We start from the raw sequence: 6885 nt of genomic DNA on the forward strand, positions 1-6885 counted from the left end.
GATTTAAATTACTACTAATAGAAAAAATAGGAATTATACCTTCTAAATCACTTGAGGAAAAAAGTGAAGAATATATACTTCATATTGTAAAAGATCAAAACAAAATTAAACAATAATAACTAACAAAAAGGAAAAGTAAGGCAGTACAAAATGTGATGAAAAATAACAGCAAACATAACCTGATAATAAATATAAATGGATCAAACTTCTCCACTAAAACATGAGGATCACTGGATTATAATAGCATAAAACTTCACATAACTTAAAGTTCCACAACTAGAGAATGGTTAAGTAAGTTATGTTACCTCTGTAAATGGAATATTATGGAGCTATTTAAGTTTACACTTTCAAAAAATATTACATGATTTTGGGAAGGATTAAAATAAGTTAATTTTGAAAAAGCAAAATACCAAGTCACATATAAAAATATGGTTCTAATTTTTTACAGCAAAAATGTTAACAGTCATTACCTCTGGGTGGTGGAACTTCTGGTAATTTTGTATTTTATTATTTGTATATTTCTGCATTTCACAGAATTTTTTTCTAACTTTTATATTTTTAGTAGAGGTGAGGTCTCACCACATTGCCCAGGCTGATCTTGAACTCCTGAGCTCAAGCAATCCTCCTGCCTTGGACTCCCAAAGTGCCGGGATTACAGGCATGAGCCACCACACCCGGCCCTTTTACACAATTTCTACCATGAGCACTCATTACATTTATAACCCCCAAATTCACACCATATGTTATTCTAGAGCATGTTGTTGCTCATTTTTCTAATTATCATAGCCAGTACATTGTCTATTTGCTAAATCTAGGAAACTCACTAGAAGGAGACATTCCTTTCTGTATGAAATGTATCCCTGCAAGCCCTCACATCATACTCTGTCTCCTTTGAGGGCCACAGAGATGCCAGCCCGAGTCGGTGCCTTTCATGGGAAAGCTTACTCAGGTGTCCAAACTCTTTCTCTCCCTCCACTTACATACCTTTGTTTTCCAAAAACAACAACAACAACAACAAAAAACAAAAAACACAGCAGGGATTTTTTTTTTAACCTTTTTTTTCTTTCTGGGGCATGTGTGTGCTTGTGTATGTGTGTGCACATACACACATGTTTAATGTAAGGAACACTGAGCACAAGCCCCCAGGGGGTGCTGAAGCTGCTGGTCTGGGGGTTCCACTTCGGGAACCACTGCTCTATTCTGTGAGACTCTTGACCCCAGTGTCTTCCTTTTCCTTATTCACTCGCCTCCATCTTATTCTTCCCCCAAAAGTTTCCCATTTGGAGTCAAACCCAGTCAACTTTTTGAAAACCAAAAACAAAGGCACAGGTGAGATAAATGAAAGCCATCTTTACTCTTCCTGACCCTCACTGGTTTAAAACTTCTAGAATTCCTCTCCCATCTGTTCTCTGCTCTCCTTGCCCTCCCCTCGGGCAGCATCACCACTTCACCAGCTACCCAGTGCATCCCTGGCATCCATGCTGGCAATCTCTGTAAACCACAGCTCTGACTGTGCCATTTCCTTGCTTAAAATCTGGCTTTGCTGTCAGAGCTAAGCTCCACCTTCTTCGCCTGTTATTTGGGGCCCTTAGGGATATGCTGACTCCTTTTTCATCTTCAGCTTCCTCTCCTGCCATTGCCCTAGTCCCCGCCTCACTTCTCACAGCCACATGAGGTTTCTGGCCATTCACCTCAAATGTGTGCTCTTGTGTGCCTTTTGTATACACTTTCTTCTGCCTGGAATGTTTTCACCCCTAATTCTACATGATGAGCTTTGACTCCTCTTTCACAGCTGCTACTAAATATTGCCATTGCCAGAAGGCTTTCTAGATCCTCTTGAGCAGTCAGTCCTTCATGAGTTATTTCAGCAAAGCCTCTGAACGGTGCTTTGTTAAAGCTCTTCCTACTTGGTCCACCCCCAAACCTTGCACCCCATAATCACCATAATCCCGACAGCATAGTCCCTGACTTACAGAAGATACTCAGTGAATATCTATTGAATGACTTAAATTAAGTGCCTAGAAAGTTTATATTAGGTATTGTTTGTAAGATAGTGATAGAGTTGCACAGTAGAGCTCCCTGGGGAGCATAAAACTCCTGTTCAGGTCACACCTGAGACCAATCCAATCAGGATTTCTGGGGGTGGGACAGAGGCATCAGTATTTTTTAAAGCTATGGGCTGATTCCAACATGCAGACAAATAGAGGCTTCTCCACCAGTAGGCAGACTCTGTGTTCCTGACTGGTCACTCTTCCTCCCCACCAAGTGGGAGTGAGACATGTCAGACCCCACAATGCATCAGGCACAGGAAGGATGGTGTATCAGTCTGTTCTCACACTGCTGTAAAGAAATACGTCAAACTGGGTAATTTATAAAGGACAGAAGTTTAACTGGCTCACAGTTTCACAGGCTGTACAGGAAGCATGGCTGGGGAGGCCCCAGGAAACTTACATTTATGGAAGAAGGTGAAGGGGAAGCAGGCACATCTTATATGGCTGGAGCAGGAGGAAGTGAGAGAGTAGGAAGCTGCTACATACTTTTAAATAACCAGATCTCACTGATAACTCACTATCACGAGAACATCCCCAAAGGGGAAATTCACCGCATGGGAGGTGATCCAATCACCTTCCACCAGACCCCACCTCCAACACTGGGGATTACAATTTAGCATGAGATTTGGGTGGGGACCCAACTCATATCATATGGATTTAGCCCAGGGATCAAAGGAGGGCTTTGTTGAAGAAGTCATCTTACATTTAGGGAGGGGGTTTCCTGGAGAGGATGAAGAGCACACTGGGAAGATGCCAAACATTTTGGGGTATATTCAGGGAAGGTCGGAGGCGGAGAGGAGGTTGGACCAGAAGGGACAAGGGATCCTTGCAGGTGGACATCGCACAGGCTCCTGGCCAGGCCCTCCTCCAATGTCAAGGTGAGGCATGGGTGAGTGTCACAGGAGAACCACAGGAAGAAGCACCCTGAGCCACAGCAATTCTTATTTGGGGGTCCTAGAAAGGCCTGGACACCTGAGGAGTCCTGTCCTGCCTGTAGCAGATGAGTGCAGGGTGCTGGGGAGACAGTCTTGCCTTATCACAGAAGTGGCTTGAGCCCCAGCTACTTCTCCAGAAGTCCTGTTCTCTCTGACTTGTTTCCTATCTGTAAAGGGGGGTGGCAGGACTAACTGTTGTGAAGACCAAACCAAATTCCTTCAGAAAATGCTTCACATTATGCCTGGCACATGCTAGGAGCCCAACAGGGCAGATGTTACCAGGATTGAGTCTGGAAACCTTGGGGGAGCAGCAGGGGCCCCTGATCATGGTATTTCCCAACTACTGGGGGTCCCCACCCACTTTACAAGTAAACAGCTGCAGCACTGTTCCCTGATCCATGCATGGACTGACCCGGTGTGAATCAGTCCCAGGCTGGGTGCTGGCCTGAAGAGCTGTGGCCACCACAGCACCTGGATCCAGACTGGCTCACAAGAGCCAATTGGCCCCACCTCTCCCCAATCCCACACTCGGGGACGATACGTTGGCAGTCTGCAACTGGCCATGGTGGGAGGATTTACATCAAGGTAACCTGCAAATTCTTGGAATTGGGTCCTGCTGTTCCACCAAGAGCCAGTTGTTAAACATTTACTGGCACCCCACTGCTGGGCCAGGGGCCACATAAGCAACCCTGACCCTTCCCTGAAGTGTGGTCCATGGACCAAGCCTTAGCCTTACTAGGGAGCTTTCTGGAAATGAAGAACCCTGTGCTCCCCTACAGGCATCTGGATCAGAATCCCTGGGAGTGGGGTCTAGCAACCTGCAGTTTATGAAGATCCTCAGGTAGGCTACAGTTTGACATGTAATGCTCTAAGCAATTTGGGGTGGGCCGTACAGGCGGCTGAAAGAGCTGGTTTCCTGTCCCAGAGAGCGGGAGCTTTGCAGGGATGTGGAGCATTCCAGTCTGAGAGTGTCATTGTCCTACTGCATAGTCAGGTGTCCTCTGATTTCCCCCTCAATATTGCAGAGAGAAAATTTAAGAGAAAAAAAATCTGTATTTCCACCAGCCACACAACTGTTCTCATCTCTCCATGTTTCTTTCATGCACATGTTTATATAATATAAATAGTGTAGTATTTGCTTTTTACACCTTATCACACACACACTTGCATCCCCGATTTCTTCCCGAACAACCACTGCCTTAGATTTTGACGTGGTCGCCCAAGACCTGCTGACTTTTTCCAAAAGAGATTTTGTGAAGTTCTTTGGGTTGCCTTTTATTTATTTATTTTTTTCTAGAGCAGGCAGCCAGGGCTGTACAGAGATGTTCGGTACCTGGAATGTAATCTTCAGAATTAACATTCCTCATGCTGGGCCTGGCCTGGGGAGCAGGAAGCAAACAAGCCTCTCCAGTCACGGGCAGAGTCCCATGGAGAGGGGCACAGATCCCTAATCCGTCTTATTCTGGGAAGTATTTTGGCACAGCCTGGCTCTGTGGTTTATAAACAAATTCTTTGTTTGCTGGGGGTATTTGCAGCTCCACTTACGAGGAAGTTATACACCCCTCTGCAGCCTTTCATAATGTGGCTGATTTTTACCTTCCGGTAAGGGCTGTAAAGTGCCTGGGTTTGGGGCTACACAAATCACTTCTTAAAGGTGACTTTCCTGTGCAATGAAAGGCTTGGGAGAGCCTCTAGCATCCTCTAGCATCATTTATTCTGTGACTTTTCCTAAGACTTTGCTCATTCACTCAACAAATATTTATTGGATGGCTCCTGTGACTCCATCACATCACAGAGGTTGGGCTCGGGGGAGACAGAGAAACTGGAGAACAATGTTGCAGTCCTTCTGACCAAGTGCTTATTTGGCCTGTGAGGTAGTGAGGAGAGTCAGAGAGCGCAACAGAGAGAAGGCAACATTTGGCCCGGCCTGGAGGGAACGGTGGGAGTTCTCCCAGCAACAACAGCAGGTGAAGGAAATATCTTGTGTAAAGTGTTGAGGCACAGAAGGAGGTGCTCATGGAAGTGTTCGGAAGGCAGGGGAGGTTTGAAGCTGTGTGGCAGGAAATGAGGTGGAAATATTGGACAAATGGTCAAGTTAGGTGGTCAAGTGCCTACTGTGCCAGGTGGACTGTTTGGTCTTTATTCTGTAGACACGTGGCTGAGAAAGTGCCATCCACCAGACCCACACCCTCCTTTTGTCTGTGCACCCACTAATCCATGCATACACCCAGCCAACAATCCATCCTCCGCCCGGCTTCCACTAATTTATCTAGCCACCCATCCAGCAGAAGCATCCTCTGCACAAGGCACAGGATTTCTTATTTCTTTTTCTTGGAACCTGAGGGTCTTGAGGTTTCCCTAGCAACCCCTTGATACATATTCAACTCCAGAACTATCAGCCCCACATGCATCCCTCTGCAGACTATTTTCAGGTGATGGTGGTATTATAAACAAGGAATTAAGTAGTCATGTGACAGTGAGGCTTACCTGGACTGATGACTGGGAAACATGTACCCAGGATAAAGGTATCACGGGTAGGTCTACTGAGCACAGAATGATGTGGAAATCTCATTCTGACAAATCATTCTTTTTAAGAGTCAGTTATAAAGCTGTCAGAGCACATGGCAACGCTGTTAGAGCATATGGCAACATACGCCCTTCACATCATTATGGTGTATTTATGCCCTTCAAATTTAAAAAAGGAATCCGGAAATTAAGAATGCACTATTTAAAAAACTCTATGAATTAACCTTTTGTTGATTTGGGGTGAGGGGAGGAGGGAGCAATGTTTAGCTCTTGGTCTTCTCAAATGGGTTCATTTTTGTAAATACTTTGGTCTAACATCTTTCATGATCTTTTATGGTGAAAAAAACATGCAGATTATAGAAGTCCTAATACACAGACGCATACACACACACACACACACACACACACACACGACAAGGTAAACAAAAATCACCCAGAAATTTTGTTAACAATTTGATGTCTTTTCCCCATTCTTTTCTCTGCATATTTTAAAGCAGTTGTTTTTAAATATCAAATCCATTTTACATAGCTTTAAATCTGACTTCTCCTCCCTCCACTTAATATATGATGCGATAAAATACAATTTTTTTTGAAAATGCCGCCTTAATGGCTGCGAAGAGCAACATCGAATGGATGCTCTAGAATTTACTGAAGCAATCCCCTTTATTTGAGGGCTTAGGAAGCTGCCAATGTTTTGCTTTTATTAAATGATGGTGACCATCCTTCTACCTCGGTCAGAACTCTGACAATTTCTAGATACAATTCTAGAAACGAGACGACCGAGAAAAAAAAGTGTTTTAAATGCTGAGACTTAAATCTCTCTTGCCATACTGCCTTCCAAAAAGGTACTTGGGCTTCACGAGGTTCTTGGCATGTGTAGAAGGTGTTCCCAGCTTTCCGCAGTGCTAGGGGAGTGCAGTAAGAGCGCGTGGCTGGCTGGCTGGCTGTCCCCGGAGCGTGCATGATGCTTCCGAGGAAACATTTAAGAAAAACAAAATAAAACAACAACAAGAACAACAACAAAAACCTAAAACAAAACATGGAATGATTTGCATTTCCTGCTTTCTATCGTTCCAAACTCAAACCAATCTGCTTATAAAAACTTTAAAGAAATGGCTCAAGATCCTCCTAACCTGAGTTTCAAACCGTTGATTTAAGTTTCGGATCTGAAAGTTGTATAACGAGTTTCTGTTGAATAAGACAATTTCCTACTCACTTTTTACACCTAAACGTAAGGGTTGCTCACTGACAAGTCAGACCATTGCCACTTCTCTCGAAGGAGGAGACAGCGTCCCCTGCGCTCTCAGAGCCGCAGCCTGGCCAACAAGGGTGAGGGTTGGGGGCTTGGCCGCCCCGGGATGGGGCGAGGGGTT

At 44.7% G+C, this 6885-nt stretch overlaps 1 protein-coding gene across 1 annotated transcript in view; it reads right to left on the reverse strand.

Annotated features, from left to right (window-relative positions):
- The window catches only part of SLC6A20 (solute carrier family 6 member 20), a 38986-nt gene that overhangs the window by 31621 nt on the left and 480 nt on the right, over positions 1 to 6885 (reverse strand). The gene's annotated exons all lie outside the window — the stretch shown is intronic.

The sequence above is a fragment of the Macaca fascicularis genome, chromosome 2, assembly GCF_037993035.2.
Source record: "Macaca fascicularis isolate 582-1 chromosome 2, T2T-MFA8v1.1".
NCBI lineage: Eukaryota > Metazoa > Chordata > Mammalia > Primates > Cercopithecidae > Macaca > Macaca fascicularis.